Source organism: Falco biarmicus, chromosome 5 (genome assembly GCF_023638135.1).
Source record: "Falco biarmicus isolate bFalBia1 chromosome 5, bFalBia1.pri, whole genome shotgun sequence".
Classification (NCBI taxonomy): domain Eukaryota; kingdom Metazoa; phylum Chordata; class Aves; order Falconiformes; family Falconidae; genus Falco; species Falco biarmicus.
In genome coordinates this window covers 71694864-71707020 of record NC_079292.1, presented here as the reverse complement: position 1 = coordinate 71707020, position 12157 = coordinate 71694864, and positions in this window count along the sequence as shown.

Here is a 12157-nt window from a genome sequence, read left to right as displayed (position 1 = left end):
CTGAAAGAGATCCTGTAGGATCCTCGTGCCTTGAAGGATAATTTGGGATAACCGTACAAAAAAGCTCCTTTAAAGAATGCATTCCAGTGTTCTGAGAACTGCTACCCTACGATATCCCCAGGCTGCAGACACAGATGTATGATGTAATATCTCCCTGACATTATTTATACTGATGGAGCAAATTAATTTAAACTGCACAAAGCTAAAGTAACTGAATTTTTCATGAGAAAGAGAACTAACTGGGAAAGTGAGATCCATGCTCCAGTGTGATAGAAGAACTTTCTCTTTGCATTCCTACGAGTACCTTAGATACTCCAAGTACTGAGTTGGAGGAGTGCCTGGCTATTTGCAGAGTGTGATGATGAAGAAACCAACATGTATGAAGTCTGGTGGTCACTCCTCCAACCCACTACATCTACACACAGATCTACTCACCCAATGTGGTACCCCCCAAGGCCTCCCTCCATCTCACACCAGTGGTTGTGTCTGTGGTTTTTTTGGATCCTGGTTCCAGAATCAGAGAGGCTTCCAGTCTAGATACTACTACTACTGTCCTACCTTTTCCCCATCTACACCTCATTCAAAGATCATCTTCTATCTGGTCTTCTGTTCTTTTAATGCAAAGATGTATTTAAGCTAAGGATTATGTGAATCTAACCCAGAATCCATTTTATTTGGTAGTTAGATACCAACACCTCTTCTAATATTTCAAATGCTACAAAATTATATTCAATCACTAAAATGTGGTTGTGTGTATTTAATGGAAGACACAAGTACAAGCATGAATTATCAATGATACAGCCATTTTCATAAAAGAAGTACAAAAAATATCTCAGACAGAAGATGGCTGTAAACTCCTAAGTTTTTCAGAACTACATTATGAAACCTTAACAGAATCTAAAAGCACGTGGCACTATTGATAGGACAAGCTCAGGGAAAAAAAAAAAAACCCAACAAAAAAACCCTTCAACTGTAGTTGATTCAGCTGTATTTCATTTACCATAGTACCATGATTACTATCTCTGCATCACAAGCTTCACAAGGACATAGCTAAGTATTTCCTATAATGTTCTATGATTTGGGAATTAAATATTTTCATTTCTAGTACATAACAGTTGTTTAAGGTGAGAATTTAGGAACAACAAATAGCCAATTGTTAATTTTACCATCAGCCAAACTAGATGAAACAAGAGAGTATTACAAAGTAGAATCCTTGAAAAGTGTATTAAGATTGGTTACCAGTATTCTGTACAATTCTGTACAAGAAATTCATGCCCCTCAAATCTTTCAGAATGAACATATAAGCAGGACGGCAGTGAAGGTATGCACTGAAATAATCAATTTGGCTTTCACAGAGCCTTTGACATGTCTCTCACAAGAAGTAATGTAGTCATATATAAAATATACTGATTGAAAGTTGACTTTCAAAAGAAAAAAATCAACCCCCCCAAACTCCCAAAACAATAAAAAAACCACCAACCCACCAACAATTCACAAGTTTTAGTTTTTAATATGGAGCTGTTCTAGCTGATGGGAAGTGTAAGAAAACAGTCCTTGTTTTCTTGCTGCTGGAAAAGTCCTTTATGCTCATTAGCTGCTAGGGCAAGCCTGAATAGCCTGTAACCTGCTTCCATGTGTGGTGGAGAGGTGACACCAGTGGGGTGTGACTGCAGGACCAGAGAAGGGGATAGGAACCTGCCAGAGACTCTTAGCAGATCTGTGCCTCTGCACCAGGAGTGTTAAGTGCTTTTTGGCTGCCCTTGAAGACCAATACTTTGTAACTGGAATTCATTGTGATAAATATCAGATAGAACATACATATTCTAAGGTGAAAGACATTGAAGATGAGAGGACGCTTAAATGAAAATATAAGAATACATATTTATTCTCAAGTATTTAAAAATATTTTGCCTGAAACATGCAGATTGTTTGGAATTTTTCCGCTCTTGTCCTGTGATAATAAATCTGAAGTAGATTTTACTAGCACAACAGAACTAGTGTCATTATTTCACTAATTAGTCCCATTTCTGCTGTTAGCGTTGAAAACACTGGCCTTTTTTCCCAGTTTGCCTCCTTCAAAGACATGCCAGATGAGTTCAGGCTCTGTTTTGAGACTGTAAGTTAATAGAAGTATTTTGATCAAGCTGCATTTAAAATGACTATGATCACTTAAAAAGCATGTTAATTCTGAGCTACTGAAATGAATAGCTGATGCTCTTCAGCTTTCTCTTTGCAGTGGGCAGCCACAGATGGGCAGAACTATGAACAAAAACCAGAGTGACTTTATCTGTCCATGGTAGCGTCTAGCATCAAATCATTTGATTCCTGTAATTTATTATTTTTTTCCAGAATAAACACAGAAAGTGACAGTCTGCTTTGCTTTACATTTCTTTTCTTCATCAGCTGCAAAAACCACCCATTGTGCTTGGATATCATTCAATGCATATGGCATGCTGGATCACACACTGTTCCAAAAAAACTCTTTCCATACCTCAGTTTAACAAGATGAGTTATGGATAGAGTGAAAATTTTATGGGACCTGAATTTTGTTTGCTTTTGCGGTCTTCAGGTAGACTTTTAAAAGAACACTGTGTTAATACAGTTTACAGGAGGCGTGCATAAGGTGGTCATTGAAAAGGTACAGTATAGCTAATCCTTAGCCATATTATTTTAACTATTAAAAGCTGGGGAAACATGAGAAGAAATCTGTACCATAGCAGAACATGTCTATGGTAGCAGAGCTCCCTATTCAGTCACAAACACTTGGCTGAACTTTTTTTTTAAGGAAAACAATGGAGTAAAATGTCAATTTTTGAAGAAACATTTGAGATTTTTTTTTAATATATTCTATTTAAGCAACAAGCATTTCTCCCAAGATGAGGTGTTTTATTCTTCTTGTTTCTAATTTTTTATTATTTTTTTTTATTAACAGAAATGATGAAAGTATCGCCTCCTGCTTTTGCTAGAAATGCAGAATTACTTCTGACACCTTTGGACTATTTGATGTTGGCAACAGCTACATAATTGTATGTGAACACATGCTATAAAAAAACATGATGGGGTGGTGGGACTTTCAGAATGTAAATACCTGCACAATTAAAGTATAGGGAAGAGATTTTTTCTTTAATGTAGACTGTAATCACCTGGTAGCATACTTGAGTTCCATTTAAACCCTACTTCACACAGTTCCAGTAAGATTATTCGTGAAGCAATATCTAAGCCATCTTTTTGCTGTTTCTCCCCTTAGACTTCTCTATAAAATTGGCTGAATCCCTCCCTGGGGTCATAAACCGAAGGAAATGCTTGCCTTTAAGAGTCAAACTAATAGTGAGGGCCTGGGGAATAACTGTACCTTTCAGCTTGCTAAGAGCTAGAAATGGTTTAACCTGTTTATTGTACTGCTACATTACATTATGGCTTTTTCTAAATGTCTGAAAATAATGTTTCTTCACGAGTGCTGAAGTGTGTCTGTGCACATGGGATGCCAATGCATTCTGCTTTTTGCCTCTCTGAGTGGTGGTACCCACCCTCGTGGCTGGGTGCCCTCCCTCTGCAGGAGGAACTGGTAGTGCACAGCCTGGATGGCCACATTGAGTATTCTGGATCCGATGCTACCAGATACCATACAGTGAAATTCCTTCTGTTTGCAGTCCCAGCACAACACTAATGCTAATCAGAGGAACAGGTTTGCCTCAGGAACTGATTCCAGTCAGAGACCATTGGTAAAGAAAAAAACCCCATTGTTCAGCTTACCTCTTTTTCAAAGCTGTCACGGCACAGAACCACACATAACTGAAACAAAGGGTATCTCACACAACAAAAATGAGAAATATCCTAATCTCTCTAGAGTAAAAGTCAGGCTCCCATAAACCTTAGCAGGTCCGGGATTTCATCTACATTTTTCTGATACTCTGTATTTGTTCCCATAAAAAGAAAATATAACTTGGAGAAAGAGGTGCAATGGTATCACACATAACTCAACCACCATTTCACCGTAAACGCAACCAGCTGCTAACAAAGATGGCATAAATAATGCCAGCTCAAATGTACTTTAGCAGGAGTTTCCCCTCTGTACAGAGCTTACTTTGCTTCCAGCTTGCATTTGAGCCTGCAGACATTGCTAAACCCAGCACCGCGCAGACGAAAACGGCATGTCCAAAATCATTCCTCTCACCTGCCCCATAGCCTTAAGCAAAAAACCAGGCAAAAACTTAACTTTTCACTTCATGTCCCTGAGTTGGTGAAAACTTTATGGTGTGTTCTAAATATCTGGATGCTTTCAAGTTACTTCGCCAGTATCTGAAACACACTCAAACCCACCAGCCTCAGAAACTGCCAGCACTCCTCCTAGAACAGTCAAACCTAACAAAAAATGTAACTGCAACAAGGTTTATTTCAACTTTTCAACCTATCAAACACACTACTGAAAATCTTCATATCTGTAGCTCGGCAATATTGCTTGAAGGAGATAGGATTCAGACAATATTTAAACAAAAAAAGCCAGTACCTCAAAAGAAAAGATTGAAAGTGATTCCCTAGCTCACTGAACCTATTTTCTGTTATTTAAAAAAAAAGATGAAAAAATCCTGTATGGTAATTGATCACACTATCATAAAACTACTTAATTCAGAGGGGTTTTTGCTTTCCATCCAGTTGAAGTCTGTTCTGCAGCTCTATTCCCCTTGTTTTCAAGCTAATTTTATTCAAGATTATTTGATACACATTTCTTAGCAAACTCAGTCAACCCTGCCCATCAGCTCAAATTATTCTCTTTGTCCTGGACATTTATCTGTGGATGTTGATAATCTAAGCAAAAAATCCATGAGAATGTATTATTTTTGGATCTAAATCCACATTAAGTCATCTAATTATGCCACTTCTGGGGCTGTCATTCAGGACGAGAACACGGTCAGAAGATAACTCTGTTCACAGTGTGACAAGTGTGTTCCCTAACAGGGCAATTCCTTCTGAGTTGGAGACAGAACCCACCCATGTTCACAAAATGCACATAGGCCATAAGACACACACACATGAATACGAAATAAAATAAAATTAAAACAAAACAAAACAGTGCACTAGTTATGAAGCTTAATAACCTGGGTGAAGCATTCAATACAGATAAAGGAAAGGAAAGAACATAAAACCCCATGAAACCTAGCATAAATCAACACCACTAAAAGCCAAAAGTCCACAGGACAACCTAGTGAGCATGACCAAGGCACTAACAGAAATAATTGCAGTGTTGGGGCCACAGCCAATTCAGTGACGTGAGGCAATGTGGTGGAGGCATGGTGGAGGGCAGAAAACACAACCAGGCAGTTGGACTTTGGCAGCCAGTGGGATGGGAGCTGGTCAAAATGAAGGAGCAGGGGAGAGATGCTCATTTCTGTTCCCTTCTGGAACCTTTTCTCGCCAAGGTCTGAAGTCTGGCCAGTTCCCCCTTGTCCACCCTTTATAACATCCTGAGAACACCAGCTGTCATGAGAGGCCTTTATAGCAGGCCGATAAAAGACAAATTTCAGCTGCTGAAAATGCTTGTACTTCTTCTGAAGTGAATTGAGCTACACCAGTTTGCAGTCACCTCACGTTAGAATATAATAGCCATTAAGCTATTATTATAGTTTGCCATAAACCATATGCTTAGCTTATGTATGGCTCCCTAAAGAAATTATCACCTTTCTCCTTTAGGAATTGCTAGGGCTCTTTAAGAACTCTGAAATGTATGTTTTTTCTTTTTCTTTCCTCAAATTGTTCTTAAGCTTAACAGCAGTACCACATTTCTAATTAAATGGACAGATAGGATGCTGATAACATCTGCTTCCTGTAATAAAAACTATTGATATTGTTGACCTGACAGATTATCTGCAATAGACAGAGCACAATGGCCAAATCTAAAAAGCAAGGGAGGAAGAGCAGCTTAGCACAAGAATATGTATTATTATTATCTGTTCTTCTGCCTTTTGGAATTATTAAGAATGATTCTAGAAATTATCAGTCATCTCTGCTTCTTTTCTGGCATAGGAAACAGAAACAGTGATTGAATGTCATGAAGAACTTTGATCATTGTTTTTTTCTTGATGCAATGACTTTGTAAGGTGAGCTGCTTATCTTTTTATGGTAGCATCTCTTACAGGAATCCCCAAGATTTATGACAGCAGATGCCATTTTTCAAAGTTTTTGTCCCATGTTGTATATGAAGCAAAACTTCAAACAGTAAAGGAATATCCTAATAATAATTGACATCTCTTACAAAGCTTTTTATTCAAAAACCTTAGCACTCCTGTCACAGCCTAATCCTGATTCCTACTTAAAGTTATTCATTTTGGGGAGGTTGCAGTAAAAAAAATGGTCCTCTGTGTATTAAGGTCATACAATTTCCTAGTGAATACCTGCTCAGCAGTTTCACTACTGTACTTAAAAAAGCAGCATTCAAAAGTGTCATATACTTTTTGTAATTAAAGCATCTATGTTATGGTAGAAGCACTGGTTATGTTTTGGTGTCTCAGAAAAAAAATAAGCTAGAGTTTCAACTTGACTTTTCCTGCAAGCATTTAAGAAAAATTAGGAACTAAATTCTTCCACATGGCATTAGATATGTAGCTGGAGTAAACTGACTGGTCTCCACTGATTTTAGGGCACCTCAGTTCATTTACACCATTTAGGTGGTCTCAAGTCAACCTCAGCTTTCCTCTCCAGGGCTGGAATATTGGCCATTTACCCATTCCAAGAGGAAGCACTGTAAACAGCCTGAGCCACTCAGTTTTGTGCATCTCTGGATGTTTCGGTGTCCTGGTAAAGACAACAACCATCTATTTATCTCTAGCTACTGAATTTCCAGAGGTAAACAAACAAGCAAATAAAATGCTACTGTCATAAATTTAATCTCTTCCTTTTGTTCCCAATCCCAAATAGTAGCACCTTATTTTCAGAAGCTGGTCACATCATTTGCCAAGTATTCAGTATTCAGGAGTTAGCTAACTACTTTAGCCTGAAAGGTATCCAGGTTTTCTTTTAAAAAGGCTTAATGGAGGGTTTATCTGCACTTGCGAGTAATCACAAGAGTCAAGGAACATGGGCTTTAAGAAAGAAAAAAAATCAACCAAAAGTCTTGATGGCTGGCTATGTAGGACCCCTATCTTTGGATAAGAGTTTGATTTTCTTTGGGCAGTTTTTCTACGTACAAAAATACTATTGCAGATGGAGAAATCAAAATACAAAGTTAAGAAAGCCTAGAAATGCACCACATATACTTCAAATTACTGGGTCTTAAAAAAAAAGTGGGCAGGAATTTAATGGAAATATATTTAACTTTTAAAATTTTTTCATTAACTCTTCCAGAAAAAAATGGTATCTTTTCACAATATGGACAAAGAAAGTTCATTTCAAATCAGATGGGATTTTCCAATAGCCATTTCATCTCAATTGCCTGTAATCTCTCTCCTACTTCACAACAGGTTCTCCTACCACCTAATATATATTAATTTTCAAATTAAGCACAACACATGTAAGATAACTTGCTTGGTCATGGTATTCAGTAAACAAGGCTTATTTTTATCACAGCTATCTTTTGATTACTTGTGGCTGAAATGTCATATTTTGTTTTTCTTCTTGTTATCAGCCATGTAAAATGAATTGTACACTGAACCTTGGGGTATCAATTGAAAAAAGGCACTTCTTTCAGAACAGGAGCTCAACAGACACTTTGTCAAATTGTGAGAACAAAGAACTCTGGGTGGCTTCTGATAGAAATTAGGTAACTTTTCTCATACTCTACAGCACCTAAGAATATATCATATTTTACACTTCTAACACTGTGAACATGGCAACTTACTACCACTTTTGAAAATATTGTTGTCTCATTAATACTGATTTCTTCCACATCATTAATGCATTGAGTTGACGTAGTTTTGCATACTCACATAAATGTATTTTTTGACAGACCTATGTAAAAATTCTTCTGCAAGATCAACAAAAATCATACATAAATTTGCATTAACTCAAAGGGTGGAGTCTTTTCACTAGATATCCATGTATTAATTTGATACAGAAGACTAATATCAATTATCTACTGTCAGCACATAAAAATATTATTAACTGTGACTTTCACAGATATCAAACATTGTGAAGCCAAAGTCACAGTTTTGATGCTGGGGGATGCTTACGAAAAGAATATGAAATAGCTACCACATGATTTTTTAATTTGTATTTCTATGTAACTAGATTCTAAGGGCATATAGATATAACTATATATACGGATTTCACATGGTATTTAAGATATGAATCACAGTCAACCACATCAAAACTTCAGTAAGTCTTGCATTATTTACTACATAAATGGAAAATAAGGGCTAGTAGAAGGTGCAACTGCAGATATTTGAACCATTGGAATATTTAATGAACTGCTGAACTATAAAAAGCTGATCTTAATTCACTTTTTGTCAGTGAAAGACACAGAGCAGAGGTCTTATTTTGAGGCATGTTGTCACCTTCCAAATGGAGACATGGCAGAAAAAATGGTTGATGGATATACTGATGTATAGAGAGAAAGAGAAAGAAATAGAAGGATCATAAGTGTACACAGTGGGTAATATGTATACATACATAACAGTTTGAAGATATGCTATCAGAAAATAACTCCTCCCTCCTTTAAGCAGTCATTTTAATCCTTCATTCTTTTAAATTTCATTATGAATAGTCTTTAATTCAGAGCATTACCCAGCACCCAGTAATGATTACAAAGTTATTCTCAAAAATAACTGAAATTCTCTTCTGACTGCAGTATAATTGATAGTGTTTCCTTGAGAAAGATCTCATGGGTAAAAGTCAGCTTTGGGACCCATAACATTACTACTATTAATAATCACAGTAAAAGAGAAATGTTCTACACCTTAGAGTCAACAGAGTCAGAAACTGGACTGATAGCTCCTTGAATGAAGCAGTTCTTTGTTTCTCAACAGGTAACAAAGAACAAGGTGTCATAACCTGAAAGGTATAGTAGATCATGAAGAAAAATAAATAAATAAATAATAATAAAAAGAAATAAAAGCCCCACAATGTAGTAATAAGAATATGGTATATATCGCATATATCGCATTTTTATGTGTCCCTGCAGAATTATACTCTCAGTAACTAAGGCTTTACAGGTAGACATACTGGGTTTTGGTGGAAAATATATATTCTTTAAAATACCCTTGAAACAGTGCTTTTCTGACTTCTAAATACATATAAGCTGACCCTCAAAGGACATGCATCAATTAAATTTTATTATGATTGCATAGGTGTGATTAAATTAAAAAAAAACCAAACCCAAAGCAGACCTTTATCACTTGACCACATCCTTACAGTTCTTTATTTAGGGATGCTACTGTGTAACAATGATAAAAATTACCATCTCTATCAAGGTTATAGAAAACTTGAGTTACTTAAATTATTCAAGTGTTCCTCTTATGACACTTTTTAGCAAAAAAAAACCCAGCAGTCTGCTTCTTCAGTGTGTCAACTGAAGCGCACGGGAATCACCCTGCTGACTTCACTCTGGATGAGGCACCAGCTCTCATGTGGCCTCTGAAAATCTTCTCCATCACAGAACCAGCAGAAGAGCAGCCGACAGTCCTGCCACCAGGGAGGACCTCACCAAACCTCCACTTTCTGCCAACTGCACACTGTAACTGAGCATGATTCATAGCTTATCTGGGAAATGAACTACCACTTGCTTTGTTATATCTGCTCAGCTCCTCAGAAATATTATCACATTTTGCATATGTGTACCCATTTGGTTTAAAATATTAAAACTTCTTGGTTTAGCTGAAAATTCTACAACTGCATTTTTTCACACAGTTTATGGAATTCGTCTCTTCTTGCCAAAATGTAGCTTTGCAAATACAGCCTTTCTATAAAGAGAGGGAGGGTTACTGCAATTCAGTACAGAGACTATGCACAGCCTAACACTGTATGAACTTGAACTATCTTAATTCCAGTATAAAACAAAAGTCCTTCAAGCTTCTCTGTATCACCAGGTAATTTTTTCTGAGGACTATTCACAGCTCCTTAAGCCTTAATACAGGGAATGTTCCATTAGCAGCACCTTCATCTCTGAAAACTTTCTTATTACAGCTTTTGCGTTCTACTCCAAAGGCCTTGGAGTATGCCTAATGGCTAAACTCAGGTTATACCTTTCCATCTAAATAGCAACGACTTCCATTAAGGAGCTCTGACAAGTTTCAAAATCCTTCAAACTGAATTTTTAGCCATCTAAATTTTTTAAACTTGTTTGTGCAACTAGACAGCTTTTCCTGTAAATCCATTTTTCATTCGTTTTTTTAAGTTACAAACCAAATTTGCACCATGTATACAGCCCACTGCCCAAATGAATGTAAAGCTACTATGACAATAGCAAATATTACGGAGGTTTAGAAACATTTCAGGTAAACCTAGATTAGTTTCTTGCTGTTGAATGCATAGGCCATCAAGCTTCATTCTGGCTTTGAACATATTAAAAAAAAAAAAAAAAAAGAAGCTAATTCAATATTCTTGGTCATCTAAAAGTGGAAAGAAAAGGAACAGACCTTTCTAAAGTGAAACAGAAAGACAAAAAACTAGTTTCTGGTCCCTCTCTCAGCCCTGTATGCCCTGCCATAGGTCAAAAGGCATATTTAAAGAGCATCATTTAAAAGATGAAACAGTAGATTTAGTTGAAGTATATAAGTTCTGTGCAAAGAAGATCCAATTTTTGAGGTACTAGTGAAAAATGAACAGGTGGAACTTTGTTCTACATTGCATTGCATTGAGGGACTCTTGAAATCTTTTATGGGGACAAGGTGCTCTTTATTAGAGACACACGAGCTGGCAAACTGCCTTTTGAATCCCCAATTATTGTTTTTTTTAATTTAATGTTATATTTTTAAATATTTTAGGCTCGACAAGCATTTCCCTGTTACAAAGAAAGGTCCCCAGGAGCTCTGCATGGATTTTTTTAATGGATTTTACTTTGACGTCTGGGACACCAACAGTTTTGCCATCCCCTGGGCCACGTATGACTCACAGTCAGGGAGGCAGAAGCTTTTCTGCCACCCACATCATCTGCTCATGTTCCTGTCATTACGTCATTACGAAAAACCCACACACATGTAATTTCACCAAAAGGCACTGGAATTTTCAAAGAATTGAAAACCTAAAATTTTCAGTTTCTTTCTTTAGATAATAAAATTTAAGCTTTTTTATCGTGAAGTTTAAAGGAAGAAAGGCTTATGGGTGTTGGTATGCACTTAAATTATAATTTTGATCTGAGTCCTAGCATTTGGAGATGCTGTCTTGACACTGTAGTAGTTACTAACTAGAAATATCTCTCATCTCCCTGGCAGGAAAACCGTCTCTGTTCTGCCTTCCCACAGTTAGCTTTCAGTATATGGGTAACCCCTAATGGTTTGGTAAAGTCATGTGTAGGCTGTTCTTCTTTGTGTCACAATCAGACCAGATGCAAAATGGGAAACATCTTTCTTTCTCTTACACACATAGGCATGCAGTCACACACGTGCTTTTTTTTTTTTTTTTTTTTTTAACTCCTTGTCATATGTGACGGAAACTGATACTAAAAAAGAATCTAGCTGTGATATCACCTTGGATATCGCTTGTCGAAGTGCTAAACACAGCTGGTCACCTACCATCCACAGTTTCAGCAGAAACTGTTGTCAGTTAGTGCTGTTCCACTAAGAAAGTTAATGTGTCAACTCTATTGCTTCTAGCAGTATTTGAAAGAAACCCTAATGCTGCCAGATTAGAGGCACTTCAGCAGCACTAGTAACCGAGAAGCCCAAATGGGCAGTAGCCACAGTTTTGTGTGCTGCCTCTCACACCTTGCTCCAGGCTCCCTTCTTACTATTACTGCAGACTTTGTAGATTTGATAGGACTCATGTGACTTACTATTTTCCTCAGTTTTTCCTCTGGCAGGAACATGTACTGTACCAGGGAGAAAGTTTGGTTTGGCCCCCGTGGCTTTCAAAACTCGGCTCTCCACAGTCTGAGCCTGTGGCGCACTCAGTCGCGCAGGATTGCATTAGTAGAGAAACCAAAGCTAACTATGGATCATTGAAAAGGTAGGCTTTTTGTAATCCCTAAGAAAGCAGAAGATGTCAATACCATCCATCTTAATGGCTTATG